Consider the following 23555-nt stretch of genomic DNA (forward strand, 5'->3'; position numbering starts at 1 on the left):
CGACGTCCTTTGGGCAAATAAGCCCCCATTGATGTTGAAGTAGTCGGAGAGAATAGGGCTGCCTCGGAAACCTATATTCAATAGCATTCCGCTAGTTTTTGCATAGAAAAGCTTTAGGATCAGCAATGTGGCCACAAGAGGATGGGAAGTGGGGTCCGCTTCTGGAAGCTTCGTTGTTTAGCAAGCCCACTGCCTAGTCTATTTGGTGGGATTGATAGCCATTTGTTGGCTCCCAGGTCTACCTCCTCTTCTCCAGTCCCGGCCTTGCGGAAATGAGGAAGATGACGTGGGAAACACTAGTCAGGCTTTGGCTTTTTGAGATAATGGAGCTCTGCTATCCGCAAAAGGCTAGTGTGAATATGCCAACCTCTGCATTCCGTACCTGCCCTGTTTGTACTTTTTTGTCATCTAATTTTTTGAGCCATAATTGAATGTACACACACTAAACAAACGGATTTCTTCAATATTATATATTTTTCTTTTCTTTTCTTTCTTTCTTTTTTTTTTTTTTTTTTTTTTGAGATGGAGTCTCGCTCTGTCGCCCAGGCTGGAGTGCAGTGGCCTGATCTCGGCTCACTGCAGCCTTCGCCTCCCAGGTTCAAGCGATTCTCCTGCCTCAGCCTCCGGAGTAGCTGGGATTACAGGCACGTGTCACCACGCCCAGCTAATTTTTGTATTTTCAGTAGATACCGGGTTTCACCATGTTGTCAGGCTGATCTGGAACTCCTGACGTCGTGATCCGCCCGGCTTGGCCTCGGAAAGTGCTGGGATTACAGGAGCAAGCCACCGTGCCCAGCCTGCCGCCATGGCTTTTCTAAGCCCTCCCCTGCCCGGGTTCCACACCCTACCATTTCCGGGCCCCTCTCCATTTTTCTGACTTCCATTTCTCCTTCAGTCTTTTTAACACAACCCCTTCTTCGACAACAGAAACCCACAAAAACCTTCGTTATTCCAGTTGAATATACACCATCTTGTCACGGCTGCTACTTGCAAGCTTGTCCAACCTGCCTTATTTTGCTGTTGTTTTGTTTTGTTTTGTTTTGTTTTGTTTAGGCTTTTAGCACCCTGAAGCCATGGTTTTTAGTTTCAGTCTCTAGTAATAAGTAGAAAAGAGGGATGAGGAAGGGGCTTTACTGGCCCAACCAGAAACAGAAACTAAGAACCCATGACTGTATTCCCTCCCTTGGACACCATTACTAAGCTGTAAAAAGGGACAAGGGCTTCTTTGAACCCCACCCCACCAAAACTGTCCTGTACACTTTTAAATTTTTTATTGAATATAAAATATACATATGTTTTATTATTATTATCATTATTATTTGAGACAGAGTCTCGCTCTGTTGCCAGGCTGAAGTGCAGTGGCACAATCTCAACTCACTGCAACCTCTGCCTCCTGGGTTCAAGCGATTCCCCTGCCTCAGCCTCCTGAGTAGCTGGGATTACAGGCGCATGCCACCACGCCTGGCTAATTTTTTGTATCTTAGTGGAGACAGGGTTTCACCATGTTGGCCAGGATGGTCTCGATCTCCTGACCTTGTGATTCTCCTGCCTCAGCCTCCCAAAGTGTTGGGATTACAGGCATGAGCCACTGCGCCTGGCCAATTTTTGTTGTTGTTGTTGTTGTTGTTGTTTTGAGACTACGTCTGTAGTCTCAGCCTGTTGCCCAGGCTGGAGTGTATTGGCACAATCTCAGCTCACTGCAGCCTCCACCTCCTAGATTCAAGCGATTCTTCTGCCTCAGCCTCCCAAGTAGCTGGGATTACAGGCACATACCAGTATGGCCGGCTAATTTTTGTATTTTTAGTAGGGACAGGGTTTCACCATTTTGGCCAGGCTGTTCTCGAACTCCTGACCTCAGGTGATCCACCCGCCTCAGCCTCTCAAAGTGCTGGGATTACAGACGTGAGCCACTGTGCCCAGCCTGCACATACTTTTTTAATCCAAAAGTTTAAAAATATAAAAATGAAAATAGTGGGCCAGGCGCAGTGGCTCACACCTGTAACCCCAGCACTTTGGGAGGCCAAGGCGGGCAGACCACAAGGTTAGGAGATCAAGACCATCCTGGCTAACATGCTGAAACCCCATCTCTACTAAAAATACAAAAAATTAGCTGGGCGTGGTGGCGGGCGCCTGTAGTCCCAGCTACTCCGGAGGCTGAGGCAGGAGAATGGCGTGAGCCAAGATCGCGCCACCACACTCCAGCCTGGGCGACAGAGCGCGACTCCGTCTCAAAAAAAAAAGAAAGAAAATAGGGAAAAGCCTCTTTCCCACCTCCACCCCTCATCTGCCCAGTTCCCCCTACAAAGTAACCACCGTTATGAGTTGTTTGGGAATCCATGAGGAGTTATTTTTATCCTAGAACCCTCTTTGTGTTATTTCTGCTTTTGTGTTGAAGTTAACTTACTTGCCTTTATGTGTTAATTACATAGGTAATATTCGAATATTTGGGTTCATGATGCAACAATTGAGAAATCTAAAATACAGGGCAAAACTTAAGGAACACGTTTATTTCTCCCCATTAACCTTCCCATCATTTGGTGTGTGCATTTTTCTCTACCTTTTGTGTGTGTGTGTGTGTGTGTGTGTGACAAGTCTCACTCTTGTCGCCCAGGCTGGAGTGCAGTGGCGTGATCTCAGCTCATTGCAAGCTCCACCTCCTGGGTTCACACTATCCTCCTGCCTCAGCCTCCCAAGTAGTTGGGACTACAGGCACCCGCCACCACGCCTGGCTAATTTTTTGTATTTTTAGTAGAGACGGGGTTTCACCATGTTAGCCAGGATGGTCTCAATCTCCTGACCTCGTGATCCACCTGCCTCAGCCTCCCAAAGTGCTGGGATTACAGGCGTGAGCCACCGCGCCCGGCCTATGTATGTATGTATGTATGCATGTATGTATGCATGTATGTATGTATGTATTTATTTTTTTTCAACATAAATGGTCTGTACATCCTGTTCAATTTCTTTCTTTTTTAACGTAATAACATGTCCTGGAGATTGTTCAAATTACATATAGGTCTATCTCACCCGTTTTTGTTTTTTTTTTTTGAAACAGGGTCTTGCTCTGTCTCCCAGGCTGGAGCACAGTGTCATGATCATGGCTTACTGCAGCTTGCAGCTCCCAGGTTCAAGTGATCCTCCTGCCTCAGGAGCTCCCAATAGCTGGGACTACAGATGGGCGTCACTACACCCAACTAATATTTTTATTTTTGCAGAGATACGCTCTCACTATGTTGACCAGGCTGGTTTCCAACTCCTGGACTCAAGTAATCCTTCCACTTCTGCCTCCCAAAGTGCTGGGATTACAAACATGAATACTTCACGTTTTCAATAGCTGTTGACATATCATAGTATAAATATTTCAAGATTTATCTCATCTTTGTGCACATTACTTTTTCTTTCTTTCTTTTTCAAGAGACAGGGTCTCACTATTCACTGTGTTGTCCAGGGTAGCGTGTCAGTATAGCCAGGCTATAATACTAGGCTCAAGCAGTTCTCACGCCTCATCTTCCAGAGTAGCTGGGACTACAGATGCATGCCACCATGCCTGCCTTCTGCACTTTGCTTTTATTTTTTTAGGATCTTAGAAGTAGAATTACTAGGTCAAAGAATGTGGGCATTTTAAATGGCCTTATGAGAGGTTTCATCGTTTGACATTTCAACTAGCAATTTAAGAAAAAAGACTTGTTTTTCCACATTCTTGACAAACACGGTATCATGGAGTCTCTGAAAACTGGTGTTTGTTTTTGTTTTGACATGGAGCCTCACTCTGTCACCCAGGCTGGAGCGTAATGGCATGATCTCGGCTCACTGCAAACTCCTGCTCGCTGGTTTAAGCGATTTTCGTATCTCAGCCTCCTGAGTAGGTAGGATTACAGGTGCACACCGCCATGCCCGGCTAATATTTTGCATTTTAGTAGAGACGGGGTTTCGTCGTGTTGCCCAGGCTGGTCTCGAACTCCTGAGCTCAGGCAATCCACCCGCCTCGGCCTCCAAAAGTGCCGGGTTACAGGTGTGAGCCACTGCGCCCTGCATGAAAACTGGCTTTAATATAACAGGAACTCGTGTTGTACAAAAGAAACCAGACATGAAAGAGTACATACTTTATCAATAGTGTTAGAAATTAGGGGCACTAGGAAACTACAGAACAGTGACAGAAATGTTCTGTATCTTAATCTGGTGTGGTTAGATGGTGTTACATGTTATACACATGTAAAAATCCATCAACCTGTACACTTACTAGTAATGCACTTTACGAAATCTACATTATACTTCAATAAAAAAATTTTTAAAGTCACTTTTTAAAGATTTTATTGTGAAAAGTTCAAACATACAGAAAAGCAAAAAGAATAATACATTTCAGCCAGGTTGTGGTGGCTCATGCCTGTAATCCCAGCACTTTGGGAGGCCAAGGTGGGTGAATCACAAGGTCAAGAGTTTGAGACCATCCTGGCCAACATGGTGAAACCCCGTCTCTACTAAAAATATAAAAATTAGCCGGGCACGGTGGCACATGCCTGTAGTCCCGGCTACTCAGGAGACTGAGGCAGGAGAATCGTTTGAACCCTGGAGGCGGAGGTTGCAGTGAGCCGAGATTGTGCCACTGCACTCCAGCCTGGGTGACAGAGCAAGACTCCATCTCAGAAAAATTAAAAAAAAAAAAAAACAAGAAGAAAAAGACATTTTATGTCACCTCCATTAAACAGCTGTGAACATTTCCCCATATATGCCTTATATTAACATATATTTATGTGGTGTGTGTATGTGTGTGTGTAAACACATAATGACCGTTCACACCTGGTTTCTTTAGTATGTACTTCCAAAATAAGCATTTTCTACATACCACAATACCATATCACATCCAGCACAATAACATGCAGTCTGCTTTCAACTTGTTGCTGTTAGAAACCTATGTCAATGGGGAATAACAATTGTTTTCTAAAATTATGCAGTACTCCAAATTTCATCACTTGTTTGTGTCATCCTTTTTTCAAAACAAGACCCATTAAATGACAATGTATTGCATTTGATTGTTACATCTCTCTCTCTCTTTTTTTTTTTAGACGGAGCTTTGCTCTTGTTGCACATGCTGGAGTGCAATGGCACGATCTCAACTCACTGCAACCTCTACCTCCCAGGTTCAAGCTATTCTCCTGCCTCAGCCTCCTGAGTAGCTGAGATTACAGGCATGCACCACCACGCCCGGCTAATTTTTGTATTTTTTGTAGAGATGAGGTTTCTCCCTGTTGGTCAGGCTGGTCTCGAACTCCCGACCTCAGGTGATCTGCCTTCCTCAGCCTCCCAAAGTGCTGGGATTACAGGCGTGAGCCACTGCTCTCAGCTAAACTCTCTCTCTCTCTTTTTTTTTAATTATGCCCCAGAACTGAGCAATCTCTTGTTTTTTTGTTTGTTTGTTTTGTTTTGTTTGAGACAGAGTCTCAAATCTCGGCTCACTGTAAACTCTGCCTCCTGGGTTCAAGCCATTCTCCTGCCTCAGAGTAGCTGGGATTACAGACACACACCACCATGCCCAGCTAATTTTTGTGTTTTTAGTAGAGACAGGATTTCACCATGTTGGCCACGCTGGTCTTGAACTCCTGACCTCAAGTGATCCACCTTCCCCAGCCTCCCAAAGTGCTGGAATTACAGGCTTGAGCCACCACGCCTAGCCAAATAGCTTGTCTTTTTAAACCTAGAGCAGAAGGTCTTAAACTAGGAGTCCGTGGATACAATTGAAAGGGTCCATGAAGTTGGATGAGGCAAAAATTACATTTTAATTTTCACCAAATTCTAATTAAAATTTACATTTCAGGCAGGCAGTGGCTTGACCCCAGCACTTTGGGAGTTGAGGCTGGCAGATCATGAGGTTTGAGATGGATTATCTTGGTTAACATAGCGAAACCCTGCTCATGAAGTAACACAAATTAGCCGGTGGTGGAGCAATGGGTGCCACCGGGAGGCCGAGTGCAGAATGCTGTGAACCCGGGAGGTGGAGGCTGCAGTGAGCTGAGATCGCGCCACCGCCACCGCACCCAGCCTGGGCTGGCCAAAAGTGAGACTCCACTTCCAAATAAATAAATAAATAAAATAAAACTATTGTTGTTATTGGACCTGCTGCTAGATCTTGTTATTTAATGCATTAATAATGGAACATGTGTATTACCATATTGTTCTTTTAAATATTTTGATAACTGTATTTCAATGTAGTTTTGTCAATCTTGTAAAGTTTCTTTGAGACGAGTCTTGCTCTGTCGTGCCCAGGCTGGGATGCAGTGGCCGGATCTCAGCTCACTGCAAGCTCCACCTCTGCTTCACGCCTTATCTCCCGCCAGCTTCCTGAGTAGCTGGGATCATATTGACAGGCGCCACTTTTGTATTTTAGCAGAGATGGGGTTTCACCACAGCTAGCCAGGATGGTCTTGATCTCTTGACCTCGTGATCCACCTGTCTCGGCCTCCCAAAGTGCTGGGATTACAGGCTTGAGCCACCGCGCCCGGCCTGTTTTTTTTATTTAAATGCATTTAAGACGTTCTGAGAAGAGAATTCACTGGCTTCACCAGACGGTCAATGGGGCTGGAGGGGAAGCCTTTGGCTCAAATACAGTCTGCCCCCCTACACATACCCTTTATTAGTAGTGGTATTAGTCTTTGTTTAGTATTAGTATTTGCTTTCTGAAGAGCCCAAGCCTTTGTTGAATGTCTGACATTCTGAATTCACCCGATTATTTACTCACAGTGTTACTTGTTACTTACATTTCCTATAAATGTAAAGTTAGGTCTAAAGGCTTGATTAGATCTAAGTTGAGTGTTTCGACAAGAATATTTTAAAGGTGACACTGTGCAGTTCTCATAAAATTACATCAGTAGGCACATGATATCTGGTTGTCCCACTGTTAGTGATGCTAAGTGTGATCACTGGGCTACAGAGGTTAAGACAGTTTTGTTTTTGCATAATCTAATGGTATTTAAATTTATGGAAAAATGTAAACATATACAGTAGCAGAGGTGATAGTGTAATGAACTCTGTTGTGTGGGTCACTCGGCTTCTACAATTATTAACATGTGGCCAATCTTGTTTCATTGATATCTCTTCATTCCTCTCCCCCAAAAAATGCATATACCCAGATTCCAGAGATCATGTCTATTTTATTCATAAACAATAGTATGTATCTCTAAATGACATTATTGCATTTAATTGCAAACAACTCCTTATCTTCAAGTACCCAGTCTGTGTTCAGATTCCCTGATTGTCTCATAGATGTTTCTTTATGACTGGTTCAAATCAAGATGGAAACAAAATCCACACATTTCATTTCATTAAGATATCTCTGTCTCTCTCTTTTTTTGCCATTTACTTGTTGAAGAAACTGGACTGCATTGAATTAGCAGACTGTCTTAAAGTGTTCATTTATAGATTAATTGAACATAAAATCTTCAGATATGAGTTCCATGGGAGAATAAAATGTATTTGACGTGGTATATCTTTGCATTTTTTAGTACAAATAGCAATAAGTTACTACTCAACATAATGAATCATCAGCTAACAATAAGAAAAAATATCCATTAAGATTAAGCTTGTTAAAATGCTGCTTCTGAAGGCTCAGTGATCCTAACTTCCTCCCTTGACCTTAATTTAGGACTGCATCAAAAAAAACCTATTGCTTCTCATAAAGACTTTTCGAGAATGAAGATGATGACAATTACTTAATATAAGGTATAATAAAAAAAATGAAATTTAAAATCAAAGTGACCTCCCAACTGGAATACTGATTGTATTAGTTTCCCAGGAGTGCCAAACATAAATGTATTATTTCACAGTTCTAGAGGCTAGAAATCCCATATAAATGTGTTGGTAGGTTTGGTTCCTTCTGAGGACTGTGAGGAAGAATCTGTGCCATTCCTGTCCCCTAGCTTCTGGTGGTTTGCTGGCAATCTTTGGCGTTGCTTAGCTTGCAGGAGCATTTGGTGTTCCTTAGCTTGCAGAAGCATTACCTCAGTTTCTGCCTTTGTCTGCACATGGCTTTCTCCCAGGTTTCCAGATGTTGGTGTCTGGGTTTGTGTGTCTGTTTCCAAATTTCCTCCCCCCCGCCCTTTTTTTTTTTTTTTTTTTATAAAAATACCAGTTATAATGGATTAGGAGGCCACCTTACTCTGGTATGATCTCATCTTAACTAATTACATCTACAACAGAGCTTTTTCCAAATAAGATCTTATTCTGAGGCTCTGAGGGTCAGCGCTTTAAATATAAATTTTGGGGGGGACACAAGTAACCCCACTCTTCTATTTTAAATTAATATATAACATTTTCATTGACCTTTCATCAATTTACCAATTTGGTTTTTTTCCCACCTGGTTTACTTCTCTGGAAAAAATCCGGGCCTGGCACAGTGGCTTATGCCTGTAATTCAGCACTTTGGAAGGCCGAGCAGGTGGATCACGAGGTCAGAAGTTCGAGGCCATCCTGGCCAACATGATGAAACTCCCTCTCTACTAAAATACAAAAAGCTAGCCGGGTGTGGTGGTGCGAGCTGTAGTCCCAGCTACTTAGGAGGCTGAGGCAGGGGGATTGCTTGAACCCGGGAGGCAGAGGTTGCAGTGAGTGAGATCAGGCCACTGCACTACAGCCTGGCAACAGAGCGAGACTCTGTCTCAGAAAAAAAGTTAAAAAACAAAAATAAAAAATTCACCTCACCTCCCATCACCTAGAGATTAATTATGCATCTGTAATAATGGGGGTGTTTAGGTATCTTCATTTCTGATGCTGAAATTTGCTGAAATTTTTTTTTTTTTTTTTTGAGGCAGAGTCTCCCTGTCTCCCAGGCTGGAGTGCAGTGGCGCAATTTCGGCTCTTTTTTGGTGTTTTTAGTAGAGACGGGGTTTCACCGTGTTAGCCAGGATAGTCTCGATCTCCTGACCTCGTGATCTGCCGGCCTCGGCCTCCCAAAGTGCTGGGATTACAGGCGTGAGCCACGGCGCCCGGCCAGATGCTGAAATTTTTTAATATCTTTCTTCCAAGGTCTGAAACTGTATTTTGAATTGATGAGATAACATATAGTAATTGTGGAGAACATTTGAGAATTGCTAGGAATGACTAAAAATATTTAGGTAGAGGAAAAAACTTGGAACTGTCAACATACAATAGTTTTGCTCAAAGAAAGTGAGCTTCTGGCCGGGCGCGGTGGCTCACGCCTGTAATCCTAGCACTTTGAGAGGCCAAGACGGGTGGATCACAAAGTTAGGAGTTCAAGACCAGCCTAGCAAACATGGTGAAACCCCGTCTCTACTAAAATACAAAAATTAGCCTGGTGTGGTGGCCTGTGCCTGTAGTCCCCGCTGCTCAAGAGGCTGAGGCAGGAGAATCGCTTGAACCCGGGAGGTGGAGGTTGCAGTGAGCCGAGATTGACTCACTCCACTCCAGCGTGGGTCACAAGGCCAGACTTCGTCTCAAAAAAAGAAAAAAGAAAAAAAAAAAAGAAAGAAAGAAGGGAAAAAGCGTATCTACATAGAAGCACTCAGAAAAAAAAAAGGATAAAAAAGTTCTAAGGCTCTGCTCACAATAACCACCATATTTGTTCATCACCAAAACAATCTTAACGGTGGTTTAAAAATATGCAGAATTGTTCTCCAAACTAATCTTCAATATCACATAATATTAAGTAAAAAATATTTCAAGCATTTTAACAGAGATTACTTCGGCAATATTATGAACTCTACAATTTCGTGAATTTTAATGTCTTCTTATGCCCTAACCTTTGGCGTTCGGCTGCCCTTCAAGCAGGCCACTCAGCAACAAATACTTTTCTACGGCAGATAGCCTTTAACTGTGTAATTTACAAGATGAAATTTTCTGGTTTCACTGTTGTTTTTTTTTTTTTTTTTTTTTTTTTGGAGACGGAGTCTTGCCCTGTCGCACAGGCTGGAGTGCAACGGCCCGATCTCGGCTCACTGCAACCTCCACCTCCTGGGTTCAAGCGATTCTCCTGCCACAGCCTCCTGAGCAGCTGAGACTGCAGGCACTTGTCACCACGCCCAACTGATTTTTGTATTTTTAGTAGAGACGTTGCGGGGTGAGGGGACGGTGCGGGGTCGGGGGGACGGTGTGGGGGGTGGTCTCACCATATTGGCCAGGTTGGTCTCGAACTCCTGACCTCGTAATCCACCCTCCTCGGCCTCCCAAAGTGTTGGGATTACAGGCGTGAGTCACTGTGCCTGGCCCATTTTTCCTTTTTTAAGTTAGTTTAGTTTTAGTAGTTTTGTATGTATTGAATTGTTTGAAAATAAGACCATCCAGGCTGAAGTCTGTTATTACCGTTGATGAGAACTGAAACTGGTGAAATTACTAACATTGATGGGACCTGAAGTTGGCCAAATGAAAGCAAAATGAACGCCGCCCAACGTGGGGCTCGAACCCACGACCCTGGGATTAAGAGTCCCATGCTCTACCGACTGAGCTAGCCGGGCAGTCGCAGGAACGCCTTCTTTCTAGATCTTTTCAAAGGAATGTGATTGTTCTGATTTGCTCCAAGAAATTGCATTTCGTATTAAACGATCTTTCCATTTTATATACATGTATATGTATTTTTTGCAAAGTTTTTCACGACTTTTAAAACTTGTGTTTCATGTCTGATTCTGTGCGCACAAACTTCTGTTGTTTAATAAAAATGTGTAAACAGCCCTCTAGTGGTCAGCACCTTTCCGTTTCCTTAAAGGTAAGGCGGGCGAAGGAAGGCGATGCCGACTCCAGCCTGGAGAATAGGAGTGAGTGTGGGGGTGCTTCCAGTTCATCCGAAAGATTCCCGCCGGCAGAGCGCCCACCCCCTGCAGCGCGGGGACCGGAGATGTTCTCAGCACCCTCGTGGCCCACTGCAAAAGAAGTCTCGGGAGAAACTTCCTGCACACTCTCTGGAAACGATTGGAACTGAAAACCCAGCTGCAGAGCTGGCTGGCCTCTTGAGATCGTGTGACTTAGAGATTTTCGGAATTCTTTTCTTTGGCATGACAGTGGTTCAACTAAGACATACCATGGTGTTCACACAAGAGATTGGAAAACTAAAGCAGTCTCAGCGAGTAATTGAAAATACCGTAGAGAGTTTGCTCACGCTCAAAACTAAAAAGTGAAAACATTTATTCCATAGACTAATGGAACCTCAGTGTGGGAAGGGACCATTATTCCAAGCCTCTCCCTACTAAAACAAAAAAAATAACGATTCATTCTGTTTTCCAGTAGAAACGATTTCACAGTAGCCAAACAGTCCCAGTTAATGAGGGAACCTACTTCGTAAGAAAAAAACAAAGGCCGAGCGCGGTGGCTCACGCCTGTAATCCCAGCACTTTGGGAGACCGAGGCGGGCGGATAGAGACCATCCTGGCCAACATGGTGAAACCACATCTCTTCTAAAAATACAACCGGGCATGGTGGCACGCACCTGTAATCCCAGCTACTTGGGAGGCTGAAACAGGAGAATCACTTGAACCCGGGAGGCGGAGGTTGTAGTGAGCTGAGATCGTGCCACTGCACTCCAGTCTGGTGACAGAGCAAGACTCTGTCTCAAAAAAGCAGGATTAGGAAAAAGCATTACCTCTTTGGCAAATCTACTCCCTTTCCATTATTATTGACATAGAGTCTTTGCTCTGTTGCCCAGGCTGGAGTGCAGTGGGGCAATCTCGGCTCACTGCAACCTCCACCTCCAGGTTCAAGTGATCACTCATGTGTCAGGCTCCCAAGTAGCTGAGATTACAGGTGTGCACCACCACGCCAGGCTAATTTTTGTATTTGTAGTAGAGATGTAGTTTCACCATGTTGGCCAGACTGGCCTCAAACTCCTGACCTCAGGTGATCCACCCGCCTTGGCCTCCCAAAATGCTGGGATTACAGGAGTGAGCCACCGCACCCAGCAGTGGCAAATCCTTTTAAACAAGGGTTATCAATTGTGGCTAAATCATTATGTTAATTTTATATGTTAATAGTTGGTGGAGAACTGGATATTTACAGGGGCAAAGTAACACCACACAGGTTAGTAGATGCAAGGACAATCTCATTGTATGATGGTGGGTTCAGGTTGTTATTACCTTAATCCAGAAATTAATCTGAGTTTTGCTAGTGCTTTACTAATCCTCAACGAGATAGATAGTGTATCTTTAGCAGTGATACAACACAAAATCAATGGTAATTATTTATTCTAGTCAAAAAATGTTTTTGATTAATTAGTATCTAAATGTCAATAGGCCTTTAGATATTAATTCCAGTGTACAGGAAATACAAAGGATAGAGGAACAAGATGAATGACACCATAAGGAACCAATAACACAAAGTCAGAGGGTGGGAAATTCTCCAGGACAATTAACCTTCAACAAGTATATATATATTTTTTAACGACTTTTGCTAGTTTTTCTTTTTTTTTTTTTTTTCTGAGACGGAGTTTTGCTCTTGTGGCCCAGGCTAGAGTGCAGTTGTACAATCTCGGCTCACCGCAACCTCTGCCTCCCGGGTTCAAGTGATTCTCCTGCCTCAGCCTCTTGAGTAGCTGCGATTACAGGTGTGTGCCACCACACCCAGCTAATTTTTGTATTTTTAGTGGAGATAGGATTTCACCATGTTGGGCAGGGTTTCATCATGTTTGCCAGGCTGCTCTCGAACTCCTGACCTCAGGTAATCCACCTGCCTTAGCCTCCGAAAGTACTGGGATTACATGTGTGAGCCACCAAACCTGGCCAACTTTTGCTAGATTAAAAGAGACAAAAGGGCCATAATAATCAGATGCAACAGGTGATCCTAGATTGGATACTGTTTTGGAAAAACTAGTTACAAAGAGATTTTGGAGTCAACTGGAGAAACTTGAATATAGTTTAAATATTGGATGAGATGAAAATTTACTGTAATGGAAAGTGGAGATGTTTCGCTGAAAAAAGCAAGTTACAGAATAAATGTAATCAGTCATTTTGGTAAAAAGAAGGCCATTTACTAATATATTAATAATTGTTATTTGGGTAGTGGGAATCTGAACATTTTACTTTTTAAATTTTTTGCTTGTCTTTGTTTTCAACTTTTCTAAAATGCATATGTATACTTCTGTAATATTAAAAGGGTTATTTCTTAAAAGTACATGAGAAAGAAGAAATAAAGCAAAGATAAAACTTTAAAATGTGGCCAACAATTAGTCTTACTCTGTCACGCAGGCTGGAGTGCAGTGGTGTGATCTTGGCTCACTGCAGTCTCCGCCTCCCAGGTTCAAGCAATTCTCCTGTCTTAGCCTCCTGAGTAGCTGGGACTAGAGGCACCCGCCAGCATGCCCAGCTAACTTTTGTATGTTTTTAGTAGAGACGGAGTTTCACCATATTGGCCAGGCTGGTCTCGAACTCCTGACCTTCTAATCCTCCCCCCTCAGCCTCCCAAAGTGCCGGGATTACAGGCATGAGCCACCAAGCCCAGTCTCTTTTTTTTTCCTTTTATTGTGCCAAAATATACATTACATAAAATTTACCATCTTAACCATTTTTAAGTGCAAAGTTCAATGGCATTAGGTACATTCACATTATTATGTGACCATCACCACCATCCATCACTAGAACTGTTTCATCACCCCAAACTGAAACTCCATGCTTAGCAAACTGTAACTTTACACTGCCCTCTCCCCTCATCAGCTCCTGCAACCACCATTTTTTTTTTTTTTGAGATGTACTGTTGCCCAAGCTGGAGCCCAGTGGCGCAATCTCGGCTCACTGCAAGCTCCGCCTCCCGGAATCATGCCATTCTCCTGCCCCAGCCTCCCAAGTACCTGGGACTACAGGCACCTGCCACCACGCCCGACTAATTTTTTTGCATTTTTAGTACAGACAGGGTTTCACTGTGTTAGCCAGGAAGGTCTCGATCTCCTGACCTCATGATCTGCCTCCCTCGGCCTCCCAAAGTGCTGGGATTACAGGCGTGAGCCACTGCGCCTGGCCGACGCCCTGCTAATTTTTGTATTTAACCACCATTCTACTGTCTCTATGAATTTGAGTATTCTAGGTACTTATATAAATGGATGCATATAATTTTTGTTTTTTTGTGTCAGGCTTATTTCACATAGTGTCTTCAAGGTCCATCCGTATGGTAGCATGTATCAGAGTTTCATTTCTTATGCTGAATAACATTCCCTTATATGTATATACCAGGGAATTTTTGTTTACCCATTCATCGGTTGATGAACATTTGGGTTGCTTCCACCTTTTGGCTATTGTGACTAATGTTGTTATGAACATTGGTATGGGGAATATCCGTTTGAGCTCGTGCTTTCAATTCTTTTGGGTATATACTCAGAAGTGGAATTGTTGAATCATGTAATTCTATTTATAATTTTTTGAGCGTTCCTCTGGAATTTTTTTTTTTCGAGATGGAGTCTTGCTCTGCTACCCAGGCTGGAGTACAGTGGTGCGATCTTGGCTCACCGCAGCCTCCGCCTCCTGGGTTCAAGCAATTCTTCTGCCTCAGCCTCCAGAGTAGCTGGGATTACAGACACACACCACCATGCCTGGCTATTTCTTCTTCTTCTTTTTTTTTTTAGTAGAGTTGGGGTTTCACCATGTTGGCCAGGCTGGTCTCAAACTCCTGACCTCAAGTGATCTGCCTGCCTCAGCCTTCCAAAGTGCTGGGATTACAGGCATGAGCCACCGCGCCTGGCCTCTTTGGAATTTTAACCTTTATGAAAGTCACTTCCATAATGCAGGCCTCTGTTTCTTCATCTACAAATAAAAAGGCGGAGTAAGAGACAGAGGGAGGGCTAAGTAAGGGAGGGCTTTAGGAGATCACTAAAGAGCCTCCCAGCCTTACAGCTCATGAATTGATGATCACTCAGAACCCTGGACAAAAGTGCTGGTCCCCTATTTAGAGCCTGTGTGAGTAAGTACAAGAAGAAAGGCTCTTCTTCCCGAGAGGCACAACTTGATTTTTACTTGGTGCTGGTTCTGGAGGGGCCTGGGGCTGGAGAACGGAGGATGGGTGGCCAAGGTTGCACAGGCTGGTGGCACTACGGGGCCCCTCTGCTTCTCCCCATCTCATCCCAGTATTTCTTTCCCCATCCCCTCACTTACTCAGTTTGCCTCTGTGTGTCAGAGAGAAGGGGGTGAAGCCAAGGTCTAGTCCAGCATGAAACAAAACACTTGAAATTTCAGCAAGGAAATTTCATCAGAAGGAACTGTACCATCTTCCAGTGTCACCATGGAGACGGCTGAGATGAGACTCACGAAAACCCTTGGACTCCAGTCTCCTTCCCTTCTCCCCCTGTATATCAACTGCAGCTAAACCAGACTCCTCAGTGATTTGTGGAGACCTCTGTAGCCAGCACAATCATTCTGATATTTCCCTAAAACTCTGCAAAATTACCCACTGCTTCAGGATGAAGTCCAAAGTCCAAACTCCTTAACAAGGCCTACCACATCTTGCTTATGGTCTAGCTTCAGCTTACCTCTCGGGCCTAATTGATTGGCAACCCATACCGGATGTTCCAGCCATGCGGAGCTGCTGGAAAGGGCAAAGCCAGGCACTTTCTTTTCTTTTCTTTTCTTTTTTTTGAGACGGAGTCATGCTTTGTTGTCCAGGCTGGAGTGCAATGGCACGATCTTGGCTCACTGCAACCACCTCCGCCTCCCAGCTTCATTCAATTCTCCCAGCCTTCCAAGTAGCTGGGATTACCGGCCTTCACCACCATGCCCGACTAATTTTTTTGTATTTTTAGTAGAGATGGGGTTTCACCATATTGACCAGGCTGGTCTGGAACTCTCGACCTTGTGATCCGCCCGCCTCGGCCTCCCAAAGTGCTGGGATTACAGGCGTGAGACACTGCAATGGCCTTTTTTTTTTTTTTTTTTTTTTTAATTAATTAAAAAATTTGTCCGGGAGCAGTGGCTCACGCCCGTAATCCCAGCACTTTGGGAGGCTGAGGCAGGCGGATCACGAGTCCAAGAGATCAAGACCATCTTGACCAACATGGTGAAACCCGGTCTCTACTAAAAATACAAAATTAGCTGGGCGTGTTGGTGCACCTCTGTAGTCCCAGCTACTCAGGAGGCTGAGGCAGCAGAATCGCTTGAACCCAGGAAGCGGAGGTTGCAGTGAGTGGAGATCACACCACTGCACTCCAGCCTGGCAACAGAGCGAGACTCCGTCTAAAAAAAAAAAAAATTTGGCTGGGCGCGGTTGCTCACATCTGTAATCTTAGCACTTTCGGAGGCCAACCAAGGTGGGCGAATCACTTGAGGTCAGGAGTTCGAGACCAGCCTGGCCAAAATGGAGAAACCTTGTCTCTACTAAAAATACAAAAATTAGCCGTGCGTGGTGGCACATGCCTGTAGTGCCAGCTACTTGGGAGGCTGAGGCACAAGAATTGCTTGAACCAGAGGTGGACGCTGCAGTGAGCCAACATCGCACCACTGCATTCCAGCCTGGGTGACAGAGTGAGACTCTGTCTCCTCCTGCCAAAAAAAAAAAAAAAAAAAATTATAGAGAAGGGGTCTTGCTATGCTGCCCAGGCTGGTCTCAAACTCCTGGCCTCAAGCCATCCTCCCACCTCAGGTTCCCAAAGTGCTAGAATTACAGACATGAGCCACTGTGCCTGGCCAAGTCATGCACTTTCAAGCTTCCAGGATGCCAAGTGCACTCCTCCCTTACCTTGGAATACTTGCTCCCCACTCTCCTTTCTCAACTCTATCCTGGAAGACCTGTATCAGGAAGCACCTCCTCCAGGAAGGCCTTACAGCTTACCAGGAAGGCAAATGTGCTCTCTCGTACACCCACACTTGACTGTACTCCCTTTTGACTCAACACAGTCCCTCTGCCATGGCTAGTGCGGAGAGGAAGCACCCAGTGATACCACCTAGGTTCAAATCCTGACCAGGCCACTCATAAAACCACAGGACATTAAAAATTGCCTACCTACTTCTTAGGAGCATTTTTGCCTACTTACTTCTTAGGAGCATTGTGAGGACTGCGTGAATGAATATGTGTGGTACGTGCTGCCTGGCACATAGAACACTTGGCTTCCTCCTAGCAATCTGTGAACTCAGCCGAACTTGTGTTCTACCCTTAATGGGTGCCCTTTTTTTCTTTCTTTCATTTATTTTTTTATTTTTATTTTAGTGTCAGTGTCTCACTCTATCACCCAGGTTGGAGTGCAGTAGCGCAATAATAGCTCACTGAAGCCTTGAACTCCTGGGCTCAAGAGATCCTTCCTCCTCAGCCTCCCTAGTAGCTGGAATTAGAAAGTGACTGGGGCTACAGGCCCCCACCACCACACCTGGCTAATTCTTATTTTTTATTTACTTGTTTGTTTCAGTAGAGATGGGGTCTCCCTACGTTGTCCAAGCTGGTCTGGAACTCTTGGTCTCAAGAGATCCTTCTGCCTTGGTCTCCCAAAGTCCTGGGATTACAGGCATGAGCCACTGTGCCTGGGATGCCGGTTCAATTAGGGGCTTGGTGTCATGAGCTCTCCAGTTGTCTCATTTACATCGAGGAGATGGTATTGTAGATCACATAAGGTTGGATTGTAAGGGAGGGGGCAACCAAGGCAGATTCAGGGGCATTGTGGGGATGACAAGGGAGCAGCCTGAAAGTCAAGGAAAGGCCACACTGCTGCCAAGCTGCTAGCATGAAAAAGACAGATCATAACGAGTGTTGGAGAGATGGGGAGAAATTGGAACCTTCATACATTGTTGGTAGGAATGTTAAATGGTGCAGTTGGCAAATTGTATGGCAGTTCCTTAAAAGGTTATGCATAGAGTTACCATATGATCCAGCAACTCCATCCTAGGTAGAGATTCAAGAGAAATGAAAACGTGTCCACACTAAAACTTGTACACAAATGTTCATAGGAGCATTACTCAAAATTGCCAAAAAGTGAAAACAAACCATATGTCCATCAATTGATGAGCAGAGACATAAAATCTTCTGTAATATTATATTCTATATAATGGAATGTTATTCAACCACAAAGTAAATGAAGTACTAATACATGCTACAGCGTGGCTGAACCTTGAAAACATTCTACTCTGTGAAGAAAAGCCAATCACGAAAGACTACATATTGTATGATTCCATGTAGGAGGCAGATCCACAGAGACAGAAAGTAGATTAATGGTTGCCAGGGGCTGGGAGGAAGGATAAAGAAAATGGTATAAAATTAGATAATGATGATGATTGCACACATATATACACTAAAAACCATTGAATTGTACAATTTAACAGGGTTAACTTTGTGGTATGTAAATTATATCTTAATAAGCTGTTATTTTAAAAGGAAGGGAAAACATGACAAAACAAGATTATCAGGGTTTAGGTATTTTCTAAATATTTATTTAAGTTGCAAGATAAATGTTTTGCTGCATCTTGTCAGTGTGTTTAATGATAGAATAGACAACTCCATAAGGAGAAAAGGTCAAATGTCTGGAGTCAAAATGTCTCAAATGTCCTCTGGGAAGGTATGGCCTGGAGCAGTGGGGCCCACTGCTGCCCCCCATGTGAGGCTCTGTTTCCAGCACCAAGTCCGCTGCTGATTTGCCCTGTGGTGCCAGGCAAGTCTCCATCCCACTGGAGTTCCAGGCTCTCCATTTACATAACAAGGAGACTACTGCACAGGATCCTGCAGGCTGTCCCTCCTCTGGCATCCTGCACAACTTTGACCCTCCCTGAAGTCGGCTGGTGGAATTCTGTATGGGCCCCCATGCATTCCCACCCAGGCCCCAAATGGCATCCCTTCAGGTTGAAAGGACAGAAAGGAAATTGTGAGCCCTGTGAGCTCACAATGGTGCCATTGTGCCCAGCAGAGCCTCTTTGTTCTTTTCAGCCCTCTTTCAGATCAGTATCCAGTCCCCAGCTCTGGAAGGGGTGGGAAGCAGGGCTAGTGAATGCTACCGAATGAAGCCAAGAGGTTAGCAGGCACTTAATGAACATAGTAGCCATCTGTGGAGTCGCCACTCTGGGGAGGCCCTTCAAGTACTAAAAGGACCTCAGCAAGGCTAAATGACTTGTCCAATACCGCACAGCTAACTAGTGGCAGTGCTGGGCTTCACACACACTCCTGGACACCTTCAAAGCCTCCAGTTACCAATGCCACGGTCAACTTCCTTCTGTAACTCTTCTCATTTTGCATGTCCCAGAGACTTTCCTAAGACTAAGACTTCATGACTCGTGTAAGTCTCATAACAATCCTGGAAGGAGGGAGTGTTGTCATCATCACAAGGATAAGGAAACTGAGGCACAGAGTGGTTAGGTAACTTGCTCAAGGTCACACAGCTAATAAATGGCAGAGCTTGAACTTGGATAAAGCTGTCAGGCTCCAAGGTCCACGCTCTTACCATTATGTACCAGACAGTTGAATGTGACCTTTCACTTTGATAGACTTATGAAGAATTTCTTGATTGGCTGAATAGAGATTCAAGTATAGTTGTAAGAGCTCTGGTGCCCAGGTCTGCCATTGACTGGATGAGTGAAGGGCCAGAGGTGCCTGTGAGACTGGTTTTTTTAAATGTCTGATCTAAAGGGGCAGCCACTGCTGGACGTGCAGGCCCAAGATCACTGGTTCTGCTGACTTGATTTAGAAAGGAACCGGTATCTGGATTTTAAGTGAAAATTTCTGAATTTTTTTTTTCTTTTGAGTTGGAGTTTCACTCTTGTTCCCCAGGCTGGAGTGCAATTGCGCGATCTCTGCCCACTGCAACCTCCGCCTCCTGGGTTCAAGCGATTCTCCTGCCTCAGCCTCCCAAGTAGCTGGGAGTACAAGCATGTACCACCACGCCCGGGGAATTTTGTATTTTTAGTAGAGATGGGGTTTCTTCATGTTGGTCAGGCTGGTCTTGAACTCCTAACCTTAGGTGATCCACCAGCCTCGGCCTCCCAAAGTGCTGGGATTACAGGCATGAGCCACCATGCCCGGCTAACTCCTGATTTTTAAATGTTGGCAACTAACTTTTTTTTGGGTGGGATGGGGGACAGGGTCTCACTCTTTCGCCCAGGCTAGAGTACAGTGGTGTGATCTCAGCTTACTGCAATCTCTGCCTCCCAGGTTCAAGCAATCCTCCCAATGTCAGCCTCCTGAGTAGTTGGGACTACAGGTGCGCACCACCACACCCAGCTAATTTTTCGTAATTTTTATAGAGACAGGGTTTCCCCATGTTGTCAAGGCTGATCTCGAACTCCTGGACTCAAGCGATCCACCTGCCAAGATCACACCACTGCACTCCAGCTTGGGTGACAAAGCGAGACTCTGTCTTAAAAAAAAAAAAAAAAGGCCAGGCGCGGTGGCTTATGCCTGTAATTCCAGCACTTTGGGAGTCCAAGACAGTGTCGAGGATTAGATTCAATAAATTGTTTGGCTGGGCGCGGTGGCTCAAGCCTGTAATCCCAGCACTTTGGGAGGCCGAGACGGGTGGATCACAAGGTCAGGATATCAAGACCATCCTGGCTAACACAGTGAAACCCCGTCTCTACTAAAAAATACAAAAAACTAGCCGGGCGACGTGGCGGGCGCCTGTAGTCCCAGCTACTTGGGAGGCTGAGGCAGGAGAATGGCGTAAACCCAGGTGGTGGAGCTTGCAGTGAGCTGAGATCCGGCCACTGCACTCCAGCCTGGGCAGCAGAGCGAGACTCTGTCTCAAAATAAATAAATAAATAAATAAATAAATAAATAAATAAATTGTACAATTCAATGGTTTTTCGTGTGTGTGTGTGTGTGTGTAATTATCATCACTATCTAATTTTATACCATTTTCTTCATCCTTCCTCCCAACCCCTGGCAACCAGGGCAAAAAAGTCTCCTGTTGAGAATTCATAACTATAGTGTGGCTTTGGCTTATAGTTTTAGGGCCTAAAGCATATACTTCATGTGCTAAGATGTGGTCCAAAACAATACAAGCTGTTTTTTGTTTTTTTTTTTTTTTTGAGACAGAGTCTCGTTCTGTCATCCAGGCTGGAGTGCAATGGCATGATCTTGGCTCACTGCAACCTCTGCCTCCCAGGTTCAAGCAATTCTCCTGCCTTGGCCTCCTGAGTAGCTGGGACTGCAGGTGCCCACCACCACGCCTGGCTAATTTTTGTATTTTTAATAGAGACAGTGTTTCATTCACCATGTTGGGCAGGCTGGTCTTGAACTCTTTTTTTTTTTTTTTTTTGAGATGGAGTCTCGCTCTGTCGCCCAGGCTGGAGTGCAGTGGCCGCATCTCAGCTCACTGCAAGCTCCGCCTCCCGGGTTCACACCATTCTCCTGCCTCAGCCTCCTGAGTAGCTGGGACTACAGGCACGCGCCACCTCGCCCAACTCGTTTTTTGTATTTTTTTAGTAGAGATGGGGTTTAACTGTGTTAGCCAGGATGGTCGCGATCTCATGACCTCGTGATCCGCCTGTCTCGGCCTCCCAAAGTACTGGGATTACAGGCTTGAGCCACCGCGCCCAGCTTGAACTCTTGACCTCAAGTAATCTGCCCGCCTCTGCCTTCCAAAGTGCTAGGATTACAGGCGTGAGTCACTGTGCCCTGCCCAAGCTGTATCTTAATTAAAAGTGGCAGAAACAATGAAAATCTCTCCGGTGAAGACTGCCCTCAATCCAGATGGCAAAGAATTCCTAGATATAAAGTGTATGTAAACATGACCTCACAATCAGAAGTGACATCAACAGACATGACTGACAGCATAATTATGCCCATAAAAACTTAAGCTACTATGATTAGACTATAATAACATTTAGTTTAAAGAAATAAAAGATCTACTTGAAAACATAAGTAAGAAACAAAAGGCTAACAAAAATAGGAAGGAGCCAGGTGCTGTGGCTCACACTTGCAATCCCAGCACTTTGGGGGGTCAAGGCAAGAGGAGTGCTTGAGCCCAGAAGTTCAAGGCCAACATAAGCAACAAAGCAAGACTCTGTTTCTATAAAATAAAATAAATACAATAAAATAAATTAGCCAGATGAGGTTGTGTGCACTCATAGTCCCAGCTCTTCGAGAGGCTAAAATGAGAGGATCACTTCAGCTCAGGAGTTCGAAGCTGCAGTGAGCTATGATCTATGATTGGGCCACGGTACTCCGCTTGGATGACAGAGCAAGACCATGTCTCTTAAAAAACAAACAAACAAACAAACAAACAAAAACTTAAAGCAGCCAGAGGGAAAAGACAGATTACTTAAAATCAATCAATAATTAAATCAGCTGGGCGCGGTGGCTCACGCCTGTAATCCCAGCACTTTGGGAGGCCAAGGTGGGTGGATCACCTGAGGTCAGGAGTTTGAGACCAGCCTGACCAACCTGGTGAAACCCCGTCTCTACTAAAAATACAAAAATTAGCCAGGCATGGTGGTGTATGCCTGTTATCCCAGCTACTTGGGAGGCTGAGACAGAATTGCTTGAACCCGGTGGAGCGTGCAGTGAGTGGAGACCATACCATTACATTCCAGCCTGAGCAATAAGAGTGAAACGCTGTCTCAAAACAAAACAAAACAAAACAAAACAAAACAAAACAATTAAATTGATAGCAGACTTCTCAAAAGCAAGGATGGAAAACCAGAAGACAGTAGAATAATGTCTTCAAAGAGCAGGAATAAAAAGAACAATCAACTTACAATTAAACTAATGAAGCTATATTTCAAGAATGATAAGAAAATCAGATCATTTTCAGACAAAGGAAAATTAAGTTTATCAACAAACCTTCACTAAAGGAATGTTTAAAGGAAATAGTTCAGAAAAAGAGAAAATGAGCCTCAGATAAGCTTGAGATACAAGAACAAATGTTGAACATTATAGGATAGTTATTAAAAGACTAAATGTAGAGTATACTACTCTCCAACTACTAGAGGGAAGAAAAGGAATGAGAAAAATAATTAAATCCAAATGAAAAGAGAGGAAATTAAAACATAGAAAAACAAAGATAATGATAAAGTATCAAATATGATAGAAACATATCTAGCCACTACAGTAAAAACCATAATAAATGTGAATGAACTAAATTAGGAAGGCAAAAAAATTGTCAGGCTGGATTAAAAGTGAAACAAAACCAAGTTTATAAGAGAAACACCTAAAATAGACGCAGATAAAAATATGCCTCATAACAACTAACTAAAATAAAGCGGGCTGGTTAGCTTGGGCAACATAATGAGACCCAGCGTCTACAAAAAAAATTAAAATAAAAAAATTAAATACAAAATTAGCCAGGCATGGTGGTGTGCACCTGTAATCCCAGTTACTCAGGAGGCTGAGGCAGGAGAATCTCTTGAACCCGGAAGGTGAGAAGTTGCAGTGAGCCAAGACTGTGATTGTGCCATTGCACTCCTGCCTGGGCAACAGAGCAAGACTCCATCTCAGGAAAAAAAAAAAAAAAAAAAAAAAAAGCCGGGTGCGGTGGCTCACTCCTGTAATCCCAGGACTTTGGAACGCCAAGGAGGGCGGATCACAAGATCAGGAGTTCAAGAACAGCCTGAACAATGTGGTGAAACTCCCTGTCTACTAAAAATACAAAAATTAGCCAGGCGTGGTGGTGGGCATCTGTAATCCCAGCTACTTGGGAGGCTGAGGCAGGAGAATTGCTTGAACCCAGGAGGCGGAGC

At 44.3% G+C, this 23555-nt stretch overlaps 1 non-coding gene across 1 annotated transcript; it reads right to left on the reverse strand.

Moving 5' to 3' along the window:
- Positions 1–10384: 10384 nt before the first annotated feature.
- TRNAK-CUU lies at positions 10385–10457 on the reverse strand. Its single transcript has one exon. It is a non-coding gene; the product is annotated as a tRNA-Lys (tRNA).
- Positions 10458–23555: the final 13098 nt, after the last annotated feature.

Source organism: Papio anubis, chromosome 7 (assembly GCF_008728515.1).
Source record: "Papio anubis isolate 15944 chromosome 7, Panubis1.0, whole genome shotgun sequence".
NCBI classification, from domain to species: Eukaryota; Metazoa; Chordata; class Mammalia; order Primates; family Cercopithecidae; genus Papio; species Papio anubis.